Source organism: Coregonus lavaretus (assembly GCF_964263955.1).
Source record: "Coregonus lavaretus genome assembly, chromosome: 20".
NCBI classification, from domain to species: Eukaryota; Metazoa; Chordata; class Actinopteri; order Salmoniformes; family Salmonidae; genus Coregonus; species Coregonus lavaretus.
Genome location: NC_140007.1, coordinates 5884184 through 5905523, shown reverse-complemented (window position 1 = coordinate 5905523; position 21340 = coordinate 5884184). Strand labels below are relative to the sequence as shown.

Sequence of the window (21340 nt, the reverse complement as noted above, 5' to 3'; positions counted from 1 at the left end):
TGGTTTTCTTTGAGACTGTGGTCCCAGCTCTCTTCAGGTCATTGACCAGGTCCTGCCGTGTAGTTCTGGGCTGATCCCTCACCTTCCTCATGATCATTGATGCCCCACGAGGTGAGATCTTGCATGGAGCCCCAGACCGAGGGTGATTGACCGTCATCTTGAACTTCTTCCATTTTCTAATAATTGCGCCAACAGTTGTTGCCTTCTCACCAAGCTGCTTGCCTATTGTCCTGTAGCCCATCCCAGCCTTGTGCAGGTCTACAATTTTATCCCTGATGTCCTTACACAGCTCTCTGGTCTTGGCCATTGTGGAGAGGTTGGAGTCTGTTTGATTGAGTGTGTGGACAGGCATCTTTTATACAGGTAACGAGTTCAAACAGGTGCAGTTAATACAGGTAATGAGTGGAGAACAGGCGGGCTTCTTAAAGAAAAACTAACAGGTCTGTGAGAGCCAGAATTCTTACTGGTTGGTAGGTGATCAAATACTTATGTCATGCAATAAAATGCAAATTAATTACTTAAAAATCATACAATGTGATTTTCTGGATTTTTGTTTTAGATTCAGTCTCTCACAGTTGAAGTGTACCTATGATAAAAATGACAGACCTCTACATGCTTTGTAAGTAGGAAAACCTGCAAAATCGGCAGTGTATCAAATACTTGTTCTCCCCACTGTACATACAGTGGGGAAAAAAAGTATTTAGTCAGCCACCAATTGTGCAAGTTCTCCCACTTAAAAAGATGAGAGAGACCTGTAATTTTCATCATAGGTACACGTCAACTATGACAGACAAATTTAGAAAACAAAATCCAGAAAATCACATTGTAGGATTTTTTATGAATTTACTTGCAAATTATGGTGGAAAATAAGTATTTGGTCAACTACAAACAAGCAAGATTTCTGGCTCTCACAGACCTGTAACTTCTTCTTTAAGAGGCTCCTCTGTCCTCCACTCGTTACCTGTATTAATGGCACCTGTTTGAACTTGTTATCAGTATAAAAGACACCTGTCCACAACCTCAAACAGTCACACTCCAAACTCCACTATGGCCAAGACCAAAGAGCTGTCAAAGGACACCAGAAACAAAATTGTAGACCTGCAACAGGCTGGGAAGACTGAATCTGCAATAGGTAAGCAGCTTGGTTTGAAGAAATCAACTGTGGGAGCAATTATTAGGAAATGGAAGACATACAAGACCACTGATAATCTCCCTCGATCTGAGGCTCCACGCAAGATCTCACCCCGTGGGGTCAAAATGATCACAAGAACGGTGAGCAAAAATCCCAGAACCACACGGGGGGACCTAGTGAATGACCTGCAGAGAGCTGGGACCAAAGTAACAAAGCCTACCATCAGTAACACACTACGCCGCCAGGGACTCAAATCCTGCTGCGCCAGACGTGTCCCCCTGCTTAAGCCAGTACATGTCCAGGCCCGTCTGAAGTGTGCTAGAGTGCATTTGGATTATCCAGAAGAGGATTGGGAGAATGTCATATGGTCAGATGAAACCAAAATAGAACTTTTTGGTAAAAACTCAACTCGTCGTGTTTGGAGGACAAAGAATGCTGAGTTGCATCCAAAGAACACCATACCTACTGTGAAGCATGGGGGTGGAAACATCATGCTTTGGGGCTGTTTTTCTGCAAAGGGACCAGGACGACTGATCCGTGTAAAGGAAAGAATGAATGGGGCCATGTATCGTGAATTTTTATGTGAAAACCTCCTTCCATCAGCAAGGGCATTGAAGATGAAACGTGGCTGGGTCTTTCAGCATGACAATGATCCCAAACACACCGCCCGGGCAACGAAGGAGTGGCTTCGTAAGAAGCATTTCAAGGTCCTGGAGTGGCCTAGCCAGTCTCCAGATCTCAACCCCATAGAAAATCTTTGGAGGGAGTTGAAAGTCCGTGTTGCCCAGCGACAGCCCCAAAACATCACTGCTCTAGAGGAGATCTGCATGGAGGAATGGGCCAAAATTGGGCCAGCAACAGTGTGTGAAAACCTTGTGAAGACTTACAGAAAACGTTTGACCTGTGTCATTGCCAACAAAGGGTATATAACAAAGTATTGAGAAACTTTTGTTATTGACCAAATACTTATTTTCCACCATAATTTGCAAATAAATTCATTAAAAATCCTACAATGTGATTTTCTGTTTTTTTTTCTTCTCATTTTGTCTGTCATAGTTGACGTGTACCTATGATGAAAATTACAGGCCTCTCTCATCTTCTTAAGTGGGAGAACTTGCACAATTGGTGGCTGACTAAATACTTTTTTTCCCCACTGTATTACCTCAATTACCTCCACTAACCTGTGCCCCCGCACATTGACTCTGTAACGGTACCCCCTGTATATAGCCTCGCTACTGTTATTTTACTGCTGCTCTTTTATTAATTATTTTTACTTATCCATTTTTTACTTAACACTTATTTTTCTTAAAACTGCATTGTTGGTTAAGGGCTTGTAAGTAAGCATTTCACTGTAAGGTCTACACGTGTTGTATTCGGCGCATGTGACATATAACATTTGATTTGATGTAATAAAATGATCACTGATTCCATAGACTATTACTCCACCCTGCAATATTTTGATTTTATCAGACACCAATATTAAATCATTTGTACTTTGCACTGTTTCACATACCCCGGTGGGATCTTTTATCATTTGGGTCAGAGCAAATGATCTACAGAAGTGCAGAAATACATTGTGGGTTGGGCTATTCTTTTTGCAGATATCAGTATTGAAACCCCCTAACAAAATGATTTCCTTCACCAGGGAATCATTACAGTTTGACAACACATACATTGGCTTGGTTTTGGGAAGGTAGATATCCCGCCAGACAATGTCCGATCTTACAAAGGCACATATCCCCTCACTGTTCTGATTCCGATCCTTCCTGACAACAGAGTAATTGCCTATCTCAATTTCTGAGTCATAAACAGATTAATCCAATCATGTCTCTGTAAAACATAAGACACCCACCTCTGATTTGCGAACCAACAGGCGTATCTCATCGATACTCGGTAGTAGGCTTCGGACGCTTAAGTGCACAAAATGTCAACCTATCTTCCCAAGAGCCTCGCTGAATTCCCCATCCACTTGTAACTCGCCTCCCGCTGCACTACAATACTCCCGCTGCAGCCATGGAGCACCCCTCCCCAGCTGCGCCGTCGTCCTCACCACCTTGTCCCCCTTCTCTCGCCTCTGGTGGCCTACGCGCCGCCCCTCCTTTTGGTTTGTGCCAAGGTGTAATGAAAGTTTGGTATTTAACATTCCTTCCAAATCCGAAGTACCGTATGCCATTAAAAGTGTTGGCATGACTGAGACATTTCTGTGAATTTACCTTTCTTACATCTAGATTGCAGATGCGATTATTTCCAGTGATATTTAGAGTGGTCGTAATAGTTTGTAGGTTAAACCGTTCGGACGCTACAGATGTTTTTGTGAGAAGATACTTTTTCGGGATGCCTCATGGTCTGAAAAACATTGCTCTACCTCTGCAACCTTTCACCGCAGATGCGGAAGTGCGACATAGGCTGATAAAGTGGATTGAGACGTATCCAATGCAAAATAACAGATATATCTAGTTTATACTGACAGATTTTGATGGGGGAATTCTTTATCAAATTATGTTACTTAGATTGACGCACCGGTGTAACACACCTAAATGTGGAAAAAGTCAAGACGTGTGAATACTTTCTGAAGGCACTGTAAGCATTAATCGGCTACAGTCAACATAACTTAAGCTGAAAGCTTGAAACAGTGCATTCAGAAAGTATTCAGACCCCTTGACTTTTTCCACATTTTGTTACTTTACAGCCTTATTCTAAAATGGATTAAAACCAAAAAAAATTAATCAATCTACTCACAATACCCCATAAGTAAAAACAGGTTTTTAGACATTTTTGCAAATTTAAAAAAATTAAAAAGCTGAAATATCACATTTACATAAGTATTCAAACCCTTTACTCAGTACTTAGTTGAAACACCTTTGGCAGCGATTACAGCCTCAAGTCTTCTTGGGTATGACGCTACAAGCTTGGTACACCTGTATTTGTGGAGTTTGTCCCATTCTTCTCTGCAGATCCTCTCAAGGTACGTCAGGTTGGATGGGGAGCGTCACTGCAAAGCTTTTTTCAGGTCTCTCCAGAGATGTTCGATCGGGTTCAAGTCCGGGCTCTGGTTGGGCCACTCAAGGACATTTAGAGACTTCTACCGAAGCCACCACTGCGTTGTCTTGGCTGTGTGCTTAGGGTCTTTGTCCTGTTGGAAGGTGAACCTTCGCCCCAGTCTGAGGTTCTGAGCGCTCTGGAGCAGGATTTCATCAAGGCTCTCTCTGTACTTTGCTCCGTTCATCTTTCCCTCGATCCTGACTAGTCTCCCAGTCCCTGCCTCTGAAAAATATCCTCACAGCATGATGCTGCCACCACAATGCTTCACCGTAGGGATGGTGCCAGGTTTCCTCCAGACGTGACGCTTGGCATTCAGGTCAAGGCCCCGTGTAGCTCAGTTGGTAGAGCATGGCGCTTGCAATGCCAGGGTTGTGGGTTCGATTCCCACGGGGGGCCTGTATGAAAATGTATGCACTCAATAACTGTTAGTTGCCCTGGATAAGAGCATCTGCTAAAATGTAAAGTAAATGTAAAAGAGTTCAATCTTGGTTTCATCAGACCAGAGAATCTTGTTTCTCATGGGCTGAGAGTCCTTTAAGTGCCTTTTGACAAACTCTAAGCGAGCTGTCATGTGCCATTTATTGAGGAGTGGCTTCCGTCTGGCCACTCTACCATAAAGGCCTGATTGGTGGAGTGCTGCAGAGATAGTTGTCCTTCTGGAAGGTTCTCCCATCTCCACAGAGGAACTCTGGTGCTCTGTCAGTGTGACCATCGGGTTCTTGGTCACCTCCCTGACGAAGGCCCTTCTCCCCCGATTGCTCAGTTTGGCCGGGCGGCCAGCTCTAGGAAGAGTCTTGGTGGTTCTAAACTTCTTCCATTTGAGAATGATGGAGGCCACTGTGTTCTTGGGGACCTTCAGTGCTGCAGACATTTTTTGGTACCCTTCCCCAGATCTGTGCCACGACACAATCCTGTCTTGGAGTTCTACGGACAATTCCTTCAACCTCATGGCTTCGTTTTTGCACTGACACACTGTTAACTTTGTTACCTTATATAGACAGGTGTGTGCCTTTCCAAATCATGACCAATCAATTTAATTTACCACAGGTGGACTCCAATCAAGTTGTAGAAACATCTCAAGGATGATCAATGGAAACAGGATGCACCTGAGCTCAATTTCGAGTCTCATAGCACAGGGTCTGAATACTTATGTAAATAAGATATTTATGTTTTATATTTTTAATAAGTTTGCAAACATTTCTAAAAACCTGTTTTTGCTTTGTCATTCTGGGGTATTGTGTGTAGATTGATGAGGAAAAAATTGATTTAATCAATTTTAGAATAAGGCTGTATAAAAAATGTGGAAAAAGTCAAGGGGTCTGAATACTCTCCGAATACACTGTATAGTATTGTCAATTTCAACCCTGCAACTTGATTTGCTGCTGGGAGGCTGACCGTGATATTGCAAAGCACCAGTTGTGAAATAGACTAGACTACGCTTATGCATGTAAACCAACTTTATGTCAAATATTAATGACTATGCTTACAGACTTAGGAAACATGTTGTCTCTGATAATAATACGATACCAATCCATGATTGCTGGCAATGGCGTGTCGGCGAGGCTGTTCAACAAGCTGCTCTTGGGTTCATCTTAATTTGAGTCCACTCCTATGCAACCATATAGTTGTGAACAGCGCAGCAGCAATCGGCCTGTGTAGATCAGCGGACAGGGAGTTTTCACAGCCCAGGCAGGGCACGACCATGAAAGACGCGCCAGTGTTATATGATATTCCATACATTCTAATAAAATGAATAGAGAGGAGAGAGCGATAGCAAGGGGAGAGGAAAAGCACAACACGTTAAGGGGAAAGAGTGGGCTACACACCTGAAACCAAACATAAAGCCTAGACTGATAACATGCGCTAGATCTGTAATAGATCAACATGACATGATAAAAATAGACATAGCCCCATGATGAGTGAATAAGATTGCCACCAGTAAGCATTTCATTGAACTGTGAAGCCTACACCACGTCTATCCTGTACATATGACAATAACATTTGATTTCATTGGTTTGTGAAGGCATGATAGCCGCTACAATGAAGGCTACATTATGCCTATGCATTGCATGCATAACTTAAAAGGTCCAATGCAGCCATTTTTATCTCAATATTAAGTCATTTCTGGGTAACAATTAAGTACCTGACTGTGATTGTTTTTAATTAAAATGGTCAAAAAGAAACAAAAAATTGCTTCTTAGCAGAGGGTAATTTCTCAAGTAAGGATTTTGCTAGGACTGTCTGGGAGTGGTCTGAGTCGGGAGGGGAAAACTGAAAACTAGCTGTTATTGGCAGAATGTTTGGAACTCTCTTTCTTATTGGACTATTAACTAATTTAAGGCCCAAAGTCCATCCCACCAATACAGGCTGACATTTTAGGGAGTCCTTTCAAACAGCTCTTAAACTAAAAGGGCATTATCATCATTTTCACAATTTCAAAGTATAATTCCAACCTCATAGTGTGGAAATACAGTGCATTCGGAAAGTATTCAGACCCCTTCACTTTTTCCACATTTTGTTACGTTACAGCCTTTAATATGGATTAAATAAATACAAATCCTCATCAATCTACACACAATACCCCATAATGACAAAGTGAAAACAGGTTTTTAGAAATTTTTGAAAATGTATTAAAGCTAAAAAACAGAAATACCTTATTTACATAAGTATTCAGACCCTTTCCTATGAGACTGGAAATTGAGCTCAGGTGCATCTTGTTTCCATTGGTCATCATTGAGATGTGTTTACAACTTGATTGGAGTGGAGGGAGAAGGACCAGCCTGATCGGAGACAGCCATGGCTCGCTTCTTGGAGTTTTGCATGACACAAGTAATTTTTCAAACAATTGTTTACAGACAGATTATTTCACTTACAATTCACTGTATCACAATTCCAGTGGGTCAGAAGTTTACATACAGTAAGTTGACTGTGCCTTTTAAACAGCTTGGAAAATTCCAGAAAATGACTTCATGGCTTTAGAAGCTTCTGATAGGCTAATTGACATAATTTGAGTCAATTGGAGGTGTACCTGTGGATGTATTTCAAGGCCAACCTTCAAACTCAGTGCCTCTTTGTTTGACATCATGGGAAAATCAAAAGAAATCAGCCAAGAAATCAGAAAAAAAACTGTAGACCTCCACAAGTCTGGTTCAGCTTTGGGAGCAATTTCCAAATGCCTGAAGGTACCACATTCATCTTTACAAACAATAATATGCAAGTATAAACACCATGGGACCACGCAGGAATCATACCGCTCAGGAAGGAGATGCGTTCTGTCTCCTAGAGATGAACGTACTTTGGTGCGAAAAGTGCAAATCAATCCCAGAACAACAGCAAAGGACCTTGTGAAGATGCTGGAGGAAACAGGTACAAAAGTATCTATATCCACAGTAAAACATGTCCTATATCGACATAACCTGAAAGGCCACTCAGCAAGGAAGAAGCCACTGCTCCAAAACCGCCATAAAAAAGCCAGACTACATTTTAGTCATTTAGCAGACGCTCTTATCCAGAGCGACTTACAGTTTTTTAAGTAAGTGCATACATTTTCATACTGGCCCCCCGTGGGAATCGAACCCACGACCCTGGTGTTGCAAATGCCATGCTCTACACGGGACTACGGTTTGCAACTGCACATGGGGACAAAGATTGTACTTTTTGGAGAAATGTCCTCTGGTCTGATGAAACAAAAATAGAACTGTTTGGCCATAATGACCATCGTTGTTTGGAGGAAAAAGGGGGCTGCTTGCAAGCCGAAGAACACCATCCCAACCGTGAAGCATGGGGGTGACAGCATCATGCTGTGGCAGTGCTTTGCTGCAGGAGGGACTGGTGCACTTCACAAAATAGATGGCATCATGAGGAAGGAAAATGATGTGGATATATTGAAGCAACATCTCAAGACATCAGTCAGGAAGTTAAAGCTTGGTCGCAAATGGGTCTTCCAATGGACAATTACCCCAAGCATACTTCCAAAGTTGGGGAAAATGGCTTAAGGACAACAAAGTCAAGTTATTGGAGTGGCCATCACAAAGCCCTGACCTCAATCCTATAGAGGATTTGTGGGCAGAACTGAAAAAGCGTGTGCGAGCAAGGAGGCCTACAAACCTGACTCAGTTACACCAGCTCTGTCAGGAGGAATGGGCCAAAACCCAACTTATTTTGGGAAGCTTGTGGAAGGCTACCCGAAACGTTTGACCCAAGTTAAACAATTTAAAGGCAATGCTACCAAATACTAATTAAGTGTATGTAAACTTCTGACCCACTGGGAATGTGATGAAAGAAATAAAAGCTTAAATAAATAATTATCTCTACTATTATTCTGACATTTTACATTCTTAAAATAAAGTGGTGATCCTAACTGACCTAAAACAGGGAATTTTTACTAGGATTAAATGTCAGGAATTGTGAAAAACTGAGTTTAAATGTATTTGGCTAAGGTGTATGTAAACTTCCGACTTCAACTGTATATTGGACATTTACAAGCGGTTGTGAATGAGAGATATTGTGCAAATGAACAAAGTTTTGACACATGCAGTACTGGCTCTCCAGCAGCATGTATAAACTCTGTGTCTCTGTGGAGTCTGGAGAACTAGGGCAATGGGCCTGCCTTCTCTGCTCGGAGGAGAGGGGGGAGGAGCAGACAGCCAAAGAATGGAAATCAAGATAGCAGTGGCAGCTGTACAAATAACTCATCCAAAGGGCTTTGCCTTCTCAAACACGGCAGAAAGCTAACACAATATAACATATTATAAATATAAATATAAACATCATATATCACCTTATTAATTCAGCTACTTAGGAAAAAAAGGTTTTGTAAAAACAGATCTAAAATGCTTCTTAATGTAATTTCTGCTCTGCATCAGAATAATTTTGTGCTTCAGTTGCACTTCTAAATTCGGATGAGAATTGACAAACAGGCATTCTATCAGCAGACAACGCTCCGACTGATGTGTAGCTTCATAATGTAAAATAATGTGACAGGTGATTTATCTCCTAACGCATTGCACAAGTTAACTGCAGGTATTTACTTAAAAAATTGCTACAAATATTAAAATATATTACTTTTTTTCAGCGGTATTGACGGTATTGAAAAACCATTACTTGGATATTTTCAAACACCCCGGTATACGGTACATACTGTATACCGCCCAAGCCTACTTTTCAGCCAGGATTCCTAGAAGGTGAGTGTAGGAAAATGGGGCCACTTGTCTAATGGCAATTCTCTCACTTCTTCTCAGGGAAATCCTAGTCGTGAACAATTCACCTGGATCACCTGGGAGTGCGTGTAGATCGAACGCTAGAATATGGGGCGTATCCTCTACCTCAGGGGAGATTTTGGCGTCTGTCATGACTACCATACACAGAAGGCAATGACATCGTTGGAAAACTGTTGCAAGTGAGAGAACAAGGGTACGTTGATATAAATATATCCCAAGATTTACGCCCATTGGTTGAGAGGATGGTGATTATGCAAGAGTGAGCCCATAGGTTAAACGGCAAGCGAGAGGAATGTGGATTATTGTGCCGTGCTTATAGGTTATAATGTACTGTAAATAGGTGAATGACATACCACACATGGCTAATAGGACAGAGGAGAAGAAACAAGACGCTATGCTGATGATGATATATTTGTATTCATTCCCACTATGCCCGTAGAATAGGAAACAAAGTGAATTATGTTATGCTTACTGGATTAAGTTAAACGAGCATTTCCTGATTGAACTTTCGTAAACTACAATGAACAAAAATATAAACGCAACATGTAATGTGTTGGTCCCATGTTTCATGAGCTGAAATAAAAGATCCCAGAAATTTTTCATACACACAAAAAGCTTATTTCTCAAAAATGTTGTGCTCAAATTTGTTTACATCCCTGTTAGTGAGCATTTATTCTTTGCCAAGATAATCCATCCACCTGACAGGTGTGCTATATCAAGAAGCTGATTAAACAGCATGATCATTACACAGGTGCACCTTGTGCTGGGGACAATAAAAGGCCACTGTAAAATGTGCAGTTTTGTCACACAACACAATGCCACAGATGTCTCAAGTTTTGAGGGAGCGTGCAATTGGCATTCTGACTGCAGGAATGTCCACCAGAGCTGTTGCCAGAGAATTTAATGTTAATTTCTCTACCATAAGCTGCCTCCAACGTCATTTTAGAGAATAAGCTGCGCGCGTGCGTGGGTGTGCAGTGTCCCGAGACTGCCATGCAGCTCCCCCCAGACTGCCACACAGAGCGCAGAAGAGATATCAGGCCATCGTGAGAAGCACGAGATTCAACTTCACTCAACTTTCTAGAGTTTTCCCTGTTAGTTAACACTATCAACGTTTCCCTTTACTGTGGCAATAGTGATCGAATCAACACAATATTAGCCATTTATTTATATGCAAGAGATTTTGTTGTAGGCAGAACACATCAGAGTAGGATTCTATTGTGCAGGACTCAGACCGTACTCTACACAAACCGATGCGGCATAACCAATCAGAGCTGTAGTAAGCCTATATGCAAATAGAGCATTGCCATAAATGGATCTGTGCCATTTACTTTGAACTGGACTGTGTTTACAGCTGTGGTCTTGATAAACAGGTTAATGGCAACCCATGCAGGTTTTTTTCAAAAGTCTCATGGAATGTAGACATTGGACACCACACATTGGCTGCTACTGTAGGCTGAATGATAGAACAGCTATTTCCATGTTAAAATGTTATGGGATGCATTTTCTCCATTGTTTTTGATGGTAGGCCACTCTGGTATGCCTACATTATGAATAAATAGCGACAGTAGCCTACTTGGCCACTGTTAAAACTGTAACTTAAAGTGGGTACAGTCTCAGTGTTCACGGTAAACACGCGCTGGAAGTTGCACAGAATTTTCACAACGTTCAAGTTTGCACTCAGCAGACCTTACATTCGCCCAAAAAATGCCCCAAAATGTGCCCAAAAAATGTTGAGGGAACATTGCTCACAACCGCAGACCACATGTATGGCTTCGTGTCGGCGAGCGGTTTGCTGATGTCAGTGGGGTTATGGTATGGGCAGGCATAAGCTACGGACAATGAACACAATTGCATTTTATTGATGGCAATTTGAATGCACAGAGATACCGTGATGAGATCCTGAGGCCCGTTGTTTTTTTTTAGGTATCTGTGACCAACAGATGCATATCTTAAAATCCACCATCTCCAGGGGTTCAAAGTGAGTCACGTACTTGATTTGTCTGAGGTGTCTTGAGCTTGGCCTCCTCCTCATGAGAGACTTTCAGTGTTGGGTGACCTCACTCCGCTTGAACCCATTTCTCCACCGGCACAGACAAGTGCTTCTCTCTGAAATGAATGGTAAATAATGTATTGTGACATTTATGAAGGGAGCGCACTGTCTCCATCCGGTCTTCAAGCCACTTGCCCCATCATGGGACTTGGTACTGGTTCTGGATACGCTCACTTTGAACACCTGGAGATATATCTTATAAGACAGAGTCTTAAAATCCACCATCTCCAGGGGTTCAAAGTGAGCGCATCCAGAACCAGTACCAAGTCCCATGATGGGGCAAGTGGCTTGAAGACCGGATGGAGACAGTGCGCTCCCTTCATAAATGTCACAATACATTATTTACCATTCATTTCAGAGAGAAGCACTTGTCTGTGCCGGTGGAGAAATGGGTTCAAGCGGAGTGAGGTCACCCAACACTGAAAGTCTCTCATGAGGAGGAGGCCAAGCAGGACGACCACAATCATGGAGGCCATGAGCTCAAGACACATCAGACAAATCAAGTACGTGACTCACTTTGAACCCCTGGAGATGGTGGATTTTAAGATATGCATCTGTTGGTCACAGATACCTAAAAAAAAAACAACGGGCCTCAGGATCTCATCACGGTATCTCTGTGCATTCAAATTGCCATCAATAAAATGAAATTGTGTTCATTGTCCGTAGCTTATGCCTGCCCATACCATAACCCCACCGCCACCATGGGGCACTCCGTGGGGCACTATATGACCCTGTTCCTCCTAACACCGCATTAATTCCTAAAGTTATTCCCATGACTTATAGTAGTCAAGCCACTGACCTCTTTCCCTTCCACACTCCACCATTCTCTTCCCCAGAGAAGCGTCGCTGAACACATTGTGTCCGGTGCGCGCCCTGCACATCTACATAGACAGGACTAGGCTGTTTGGGGGGTGTGACCAACTGTTTGTTTGCTTTTCCAACCCTGCTTGGGGTAGGGCTTTGTCCAACCAACGCCTCTCCCACTGGGTAGTGGAGGCTATCGTCTGAGACCAGCCCCCCGGACAGCTGATGAAACTGGGTTTGCAAAACCGAATAATTTCTGCACAAACTGTCAGAAACCGTCTCACTGGCATGCTGGAGGAGTGTGCTCTTCACGGATGAATCCCGGTTTCAACTGTACCGGTCAGATGGCAGACAGCGTGTATGGCGTCGTGTGGGCGAGCGGTTTGCTGATGTCAACGTTGTGAACATAGTGCTCCATGGTGGTAGGGTTATGGTATGGGCAGGCAGGCAGGCAGGCATAAGCTATGGACAACGAACACAATTGCATTTTATCGATGGCAATTTGAATGCACAGAGATACCGTGACGAGATCCTGAGGTCCTTTGTTGTGCCATCACCTCAGGTTTCAGCATAATAATGCATGGCCCCATGTTATAAGGATCTGTACATAATTCCTGGAAGCTGAAAATGTCCCAGTTCTTCCATGGCCTGCATACTCACCAGACATGTCACCCTTTGAGCATGTTTGGGATGCTCTGGATCGACGTGTACGACAGCGTGTTCCAGTTCCTGCCAATATCCAGTAACTTCACACAGCCGTTGAAAAGGAGTGGGACAACATTCCACAGGCCACAATCAATAGCTTGATCTACTCTATGCAAAGGAAATGTGTTGCGCTGCATGAGGCAAATGGTGGTCACACCAGATACTGACTGGTTTTCTGATCCATGCCCCCACCTTTTTGTTAAGGTATCTGTGACCAACAGATGCATATCTGTATTCCCAATCATGTGAAATCCATAGATTAGGGCCTAATGAAATTATTTCAATTGACTGATTCCCTTATATGAACTGTAACTCCGTAACATCTTTGAAATTGTTGCATGTTGCGTTCATATTTTTGTTCAGTGTACTAAAACTACAGAACTGTCACTTTACTCAACATGAATACATGCATTAGATTAATTAAACAGTAAACACACAAAAATACATCTACAGTGATTTTAGATTACAACACATATTTTGAGTAGCCTAATGTTAGAAAATAGATAATAATTGATTGGACATATATAGCACTTTTCTACCAAATGATCTTTACATACATAGTAAGGGGGATACTCACCTCATGCATCTCCTGGGTGATGCACTGCAACCATTTTTGTGCCAGAACGCTCACCACACATCAGCTGACGAGTGATATACCAATTAGGAATGAGGGGGATGATTAGGTGGTCATGATGGAATGAGGCCAGGTTGGGAATTTAGCCATGACACTGGGGTTAACACCAATACGCTTACAATAAATTCCATGGGATTTGTAATGACCACAGAGAGTCAGGACACCCGTTTAACGTCCCATCCGAAAGACGTCACCCTACAAAGGACAATGTCCCCTTCACTGCCCTGGGCTATCCTTAGACCAGAGGGAAGAACGCCCCCTACTGGCCCTCCAACACCACTTCCAGCAGCATCTGGTCTCCCATCCAGGACCGACCCTACTTAGCTTCAGAGGCAATCCAGCAGTGGGATGCGGGGTAGTATGCTGCTGGCAATTTGTGCAGTGGGAAACACTAACCAACAGTATGATGGAAGTATGATGTATTGTATGCTACAAACATTCCATCAACATAGTTTGATGAAAGGAAATTAAATCAGACAGATAGTGCTTACAAAATAAAGGAAAACATATTTGACCAAGAGATTAAATGGGTGAAAAAAATACCTTCTAAATCCGAAAATGTGAGAGTTTACAGAAAACAAATAAAAAGCTAATCTTGCTGTACAAAATAATAAAACTTCCATGAAGCCTTTCATTCTCAGGAACACTTCTTGATTTGAGTATGTGTTTCCATCAAATTGACTTGTTGTGGATAAAAGGCTGTGCATGATGACGTAGAGCACATACAGTGGGGAGAACAAGTATTTGATACACTGCCGATTTTGCAGGTTTTCCTACTTACAAAGCATGTAGAGGTCTGTAATTTTTATCATAGGTACACTTCAACTGTGAGAGACGGAATCTAAAACAAAAATCCAGAAAATCACATTGTATGATTTTTAAGTAATTAATTTGCATTTTATTGCATGACATAAGTATTTGATACATCAGAAAAGCAGAACTTAATATTTGGTACAGAAACCTTTGTTTACAGAGATCATACGTTTCCTGTAGGTCTTGACCAGGTTTGCACACACTGCAGCAGGGATTTTGGCCCACTCCTCCATACAGACCTTCTCCAGATCCTTCAGGTTTCGGGGCTGTCGCTGGGCAATACGGACTTTCAGCTCCCTCCAAAGATTTTCTATTGGGTTCAGGTCTGGAAACTGGCTAGGCCACTCCAGGACCTTGAGATGCTTCTTACGGAGCCACTCCTTAGTTGCCCTGGCTGTGTGTTTCGGGTCGTTGTCATGCTAGAAGACCCAGCCACGACCCATCTTCAATGCTCTTACTGAGGGAAGGAGGTTGTTGGCCAAGATCTCGCAATACATGGCCCCATCCATCCTCCCCTCAATACGGTGCAGTCGTTCTGTCCCCTTTGCAGGAAAGCATCCCCAAAGAATGATGTTTCCACCTACATGCTTCACGGTTGGGATGGTGTTCTTGGGGTTGTACTCATCCTTCTTCTTCCTCCAAACACGGCGAGTGGAGTTTAGACCAAAAAGCTCTATTTTTGTCTCATCAGACCACATGACCTTCTCCCATTCCTCCTCTGGATCATCCAGATGGTCATTGGCAAACTTCAGACGGGCCTGGACATGCGCTGGCTTGAGCAGGGGGACCTTGCGTGCGCTGCAGGATTTTAATCCATGACGGCGTAGTGTGTTACTAATGGTTTTCTTTGAGACTGTGGTCCCAGCTCTCTTCAGGTCATTGACCAGCTCCTGCCGTGTAGTTCTGGGCTGATCCCTCACCTTCCTCATGATCATTGATGCCCCACGAGGTGAGATCTTGCATGGAGCCCCAGACTGAGGGTGATTGACCGTCATCTTGAACTTCTTCTATTTAATAATTGCGCCAACAGTTGTTGCCTTCTCACCAAGCTGCTTGCCTATTGTCCTGTAGCCCATCCCAGCCTTGTGCAGGTCTACAATTTTATCCCTGATGTCCTTACACAGCTCTCTGGTCTTGGCCATTGTGGAGAAGTTGGAGTCTGTTTGATTGAGTGTGTGGACAGGTGTCTTTTATACAGGTAACGAGTTCAAACAGGTGCAGTTAATACAGGTAATGAGTGGAGAACAGGAGGGCTTCTTAAAGAAAAACTAACAGGTCTGTGAGAGCCGGAATTCTTACTGGTTGGTAGGTGATCAAATACTTATGTCATGCAATAAAATGCAAATTAATTACTTAAAAATCATACAATGTGATTTTCTAGATTTTTGTTTTAGATTCCGTCTCTCACAGTTGAAGTGTACCTATGATAAAAATTACAGACCTCTACATGCTTTGTAAGTAGGAAAACCTGCAAAATCGGCAGTGTATCAAATACTTGTTCTCCCCACTGTACATATTATTTTTTTGCGGTTGAATTCCCACGTAACAAATAAAAACTACAAGTTAAAAACATTATACTCCACTGATGGCTTTGTCACTTAATTTTGCGTTATGTAGTGCACGTGCCCACTCTGGTCTTGGCACGTGCGCTCTAGCCAACAGCTCGCAGATACAGTGCGGCCAGGATAGCCTACATGATGAGATTATTATGAACAAAAGAGCAAGATTATTTTTATTTGTCAAACGGCAGCCAAACATCGATCATCATGTCACCAGAATAAGACCCTTGATATTTATTGGAAAGGAGCATCAAGCTCATCACTGTGCACTTTCACCACCCTGTGAAGTTTATCATGACTTTAGGTGACGGTATGTAACCCCGGTTCTCTGAAGGAGATGAGTGAGACATTGCACTTTAGAACCTCACAAAGGTGTGACGGGAAGCCAAACTAGCCGTTGCATAAATCTCTGAGACGGAAATGTCCCTGAATAGTGCCCATGATGTAGCAATTTGTGTAGTGCAGTGGTTCCCAACCTTTTTCTGTTACTGTACCACCAGCTGAATTTAGCTCTCCCCGGAGTACTTCTGAAGTACTCCCTCATGTGCATTTTACCAGTAGGCCTATGGTCACATGAGTCTTCTCAAATACTCCTAGGGCTGGGCGGTATACCGTATTTACTACACTGAACAAAAATATAAATGCAACATGTAAAGTGTTGGTCCCATGTTTCATGAGCTGAAAAAAGAATCCCTGAAATGTTCCATACGCACAAAAAGCTTATTTCTCTAAAATGTTGTGCACAAATTTGTTTACATCCCTGTTAGTGAGCATTTCTCCTTTGCCAAGATAATCCATCCACCTGACAGGTGTGGCATATCAAGAAGCTGATTAAACAGCATGATCATTACACAGGTGCACCTTGTGCTGGGGACAATATAAGGCCACTTTAAAATGTGCAGTTTTGTCACAGAATAACAGAATCACACTCAATTCGTGCAAATATGTACAAAAAGTATTTCAGCAGATTTCGTATGTTTTTGTGTGTTTGTGATGATATTACAACCAAATAGTTCACATTTATTTAACAATCCCTTAAAAACGACATGCAGTTGACAATGATTTTAGCGGAGCTGTGGGTCTCCTTGCCCCCCAGCAGGCCAATCGAACGCTTTGTGGTCACCACCAACCTCATCGACTGGTCGATCTTCAAGGCATTCCTAGTCGATCACCAAACATTTCTGTAGAAAAGCGAAAGATAAGGCTTGCGTTCCTTTTTTTTATTTGTGTTGCTCTGTTGGCTGTAGATGCATTAGATTCAGAAGCCCTGAGCACCGTGTAGGCAAAGTGTTCCCATTTTGAACCATATCATTTGTCTGAAAAGACAAACCTTGCCTACTCGGCGTACCGAAAATCTGTGGCTAAATTAAGTGTGCCTACTGTGCTAGCCAATCGGATAGCTCAAATCACCATGCCTACAGTTTCCACAGCAACTTTTGATACTAGCCTACTTGAGATTTCATCACTTTGAATCCATGACCAGAGAGAGAGACTGTCAAAGAATACAGCAAAGAGATGCTGTTTTTATGAGTGAGTTTATATCAGGGGCGCAACTTTGGTTTTATAAGTGGGGGGGACATATTATTATTTTTCTATCCAGTTGGATAGCCTACCCGACCGCTCGGAGGCGTCCGCATGGTCCTAAAGCACACCGTTGATCGTATTTGTATCACATTCCAATGATAAAACTGGGGGGGACAAAAATGCAATTTCAGAATGTGGGAGGGACATGACCCCCCCCCCCCCCCGTCCCCAGTGAAAGTTGCGGCCCTGGTTTATGTCAAAGTTTTTATTCAGCACTGTCAACACTGTTTTATTCAACACTATTCAAAACTTAAAATGCGCTTCTCCCTACTTCCATTCACATTGCAGCTGCAATAAATGAGTAGCCAAGTCTTTCGATAGCCGTGCGTTTCGATTATTATTAGCAGCTCGTCATGGCTATTTTAATATCAAGGAATATTTCACTTTCTCTGGTCATGAGGCTGTTGCGGTGCGACTCGAGTTACGTCATCAGGTGGAAAGGAAAGAGAGCAGGGACCGTGAGAGGCGGACCCTCTGCTGCTCTCTCTCCCTCTGCTGAGACTAATGCCGTGTTCAAAACAACTGGGAACTCGGAAATCTCCAACTTCAGTGCTTTCAAGACAACTGGGAACTCAAGAAAAAAAACGAGATCTGACTGGAAAAAATCGTTTTGAACGGTCATCCAACTCGGAATTCCAAGTTGAGAACTCGGGCATCTTTCTACGAAAAAAGATTGCAGTCAGAGTGCAGTATAACTACAGTTCAACTGCAGTTATACTGCAGTTATTCTGCATTCACTGCGTCCAAAATACCACAGTCAACTGCAGTTACTGCACCTTTACTGTAGTTTCAAAACGGCAATCTTTTTTTGTGAGGGTGATTTTCCAACCTGAAGATCACTGACGCAATGATTTGACTGCGTTTTTTCTCTCCTTTGAGTTCCAAGTTGACGTGAAAGCACCATGACCATCAGTCCAGTGAAATAAAAAAGCTAATTATTTGCAAATTATTTATGCTCATTAGATCTCGGCTTGCTTTTTGACTGCAAAAGTGATCTTGACTGAGAAAAGGTTGGTGACCACTGCTTCCTTTAACCCCTGAGTATAGTAGAAAGAATGGAGGGCCAGAGCAAATACTGTCAATGGCTTGGTTTTTATTTAGCCTTCTCAAGCTTATTAATTAAGTGTTTGTGGTGACATTATGCGGACACAGATTAAGCCTAATCCTAGACTAAATTGCACTTTTAAACTGGACTAACTGAAATTGCATTTCTCAGACATGGTTTAAAATAGTTTCAGACTTGCCCTATTCTAGATTGAAAAAGTCTGATTTCCAGAAGGATGATTAGAGTTAATATACTGAACAAAAATATAAACGCAACATGCAACAATTTCATTGATTTTACTGAGTTACAGTTCATATGAGGAAATCACTCATATGGCACTAATCTATGGATTTCACATGACTGGGAATACAGATATGCGTCTGTTGGTCACAGATACCTTTAAAGAAATGGGCCTCGCAATGGATCTCGTTACAGCATTTATGTCCATTCAAATTGCCATCGATAAAATGTAATTGTGTTTATTGTCCATAGCTTATGCCTGCCCATAACATAACCCCACCGCCACCATGGTGCACTCTGTTCACAACGTTGACATCAGCAAACCGCTCGTCCACACGACAAAATACAGTGTGGTCTGCGGTTGTGAGGCCGGTTGGACGTACTGCCAATTTCTCTTAAACAACATTGTTTTATGGTAGAGAAATTAACATTCAATTATCTGGCAACAGCTCTGGTGGACATTCCTACAGTCAGCATGCCGATTGCATGCTCCCTCAAAACTTGAGACATCTGTGGCATTGTGTTGTGTGACAAAACTGCACATTTTACAGTGGCCTTTTATTGTCCCCAGCACAAGGTGCACCTGTGTAATGATCATTCTGTTTAATCAGCTTGTTGATATGCCACACCTGTCAGGTGGATGGATTATCTTGGAAAAGGAGAAATGCTAACTAACAGGGATGTAAACAAATGTGTGCACAAAATTTGAGAGAAATAAGCTTTGTGTACGTATGGAACATTTCTGGGATCTTTTATTTCAGCTCATGAAACATGGGACTAACGCTTTACATATTTTTTGTTTGGTGTAGATCTAAGGGAAGGCTTGAATTAAACCTGGCTAGAGGCAGTTTTAACTTCAGATTAATGGATGTTGGCCCCCAAGTTTGCAATGGAGGAAAATGGATTAACTGGACTATTTCATTGATGATTAAAGAGAACCACCAAGGCCAGACTGAAGGGTGGTTATAGTCAGGAGCAACCCACTGAATGATTTTGATGAAATCAATTTCCGTGACCGTTTCCGTATGTACAAAGAAAATGCAGCTGACATCATTTGTTTGCTTGAGCCAAGGCTTTCATCTGATTCTCTTCAGGGAAGGTCCATCCCTCCTTCCCTACAAGTACTGATCACCTTGAGGTTTTTGGCATCTGGAACCTTCCATTGTGAAACACGAGATTTGTGTGGTGTAAGTGAACCGACTGTATGTAGAATAGTCCACAAAGTCTGCAATGCTATATGTGAACTGAAAGACAATTACATCAAGTTCCCTGTGTCTATGAGTCATATTCCCATCAAGTGTCCCGCTACAGCAGATGCTGAGGAGTACAGGAATCGTAAAACTGGTTCTCAATAAATGTACGAAGTGTGTGCACTCCCAATTTGCAGTTCTCCAACATTGTTGCACGTTGGTGCAACTCATGACTCAACGATTTTCCCAAACTCCTCTTTGTGTGCTCAGCTTGAAGGAGGACAACATAGTGGAATCATACTTGGTGACAGACCAACTTCTTGCTCACCCCCATCTTCATGCAATAGGACCTGAGCAACAACGGTACAACCAAGCTCATATCTGCACCAGAGGTGTAGTGGAGCTCATATTTGTTGTATGGAAGAGTCGTTTCCAGTGTCTCAAACACATTGCGCTTTCAACCAAGATGCTGCATTGTCATAATTGCAACAGCAGTGCTTCACAATGACCTCAAACAGCATGGCTGCCCAGATCCTCGCATTGAAGATGAGGATGGCCCAGATGTTCCCATGGTTGAGGATGACAATGGCAGAAATGGAAAAGCCTGCAGAGATGCTTTTGCTATGCAGTACTTCTCACAACAAAGATAGTTCAAGTGATTGAAGCAAACAATAGCCATGGGTTGGTAACAAAAAGGTTTTTAATTCATAAATGGAAATGTCAGGACCCCGAACTGGTGCTGGTTCGAGAAGAACATTGGTACTGCTGCTGCTTCCTGTTTCTCTCCTCCTCCTTCATAGCCAACTCAACATGAAGGATTTTCATCTTCATATCATAATCTTCTTTTAAATACATTTGTTTACGCACATGAAATTCCACGGCCACTTTCTCATGCATGCTCAGCCTTTTTGTCTTTGTCCTTCGGCCTGGGTTAGTGACACAATATTTCCTTCTGGGTGCTGGGCAGACCTTTATCCTGTCTTATCCCCTCCAAGCTATGTTGATCATCTGCCTCTAGAAAATGATTACAATGCTGCATTAGAGAACATCATTTCTTCAAGAGTTGAGTTCATTACATTATTTTTATTATGGGAGTGCAAGAGATTACTGACAACATTACATATTCCCTGCAGTCCGGAAATGGCACATGTTGCATGAATTAATCTTACCAAATGAGGATTTTAATGGTCGCCCATATGAATTATCCAAATGGTCATCATCGGGGATACCTTCCAGGGGTTGCTGGCCATCAAAGAATGTCATCGAAATTCTAATCAAGTGAGAGAGACTTTGTCATTTCTTCAAACAATCAATCTTTAT

General features: G+C 42.5%; 1 pseudogene across 1 annotated transcript; it reads left to right on the top strand.

Moving 5' to 3' along the window:
- The first annotated feature begins 17019 nt into the window (after positions 1-17019).
- On the top strand, positions 17020-20670 carry LOC311147583 (putative nuclease HARBI1; annotated as a pseudogene). Its single transcript has 2 exons — positions 17020-17102; positions 19804-20670. The product of its transcript is annotated as a putative nuclease HARBI1 (transcript).
- Positions 20671-21340: the final 670 nt, after the last annotated feature.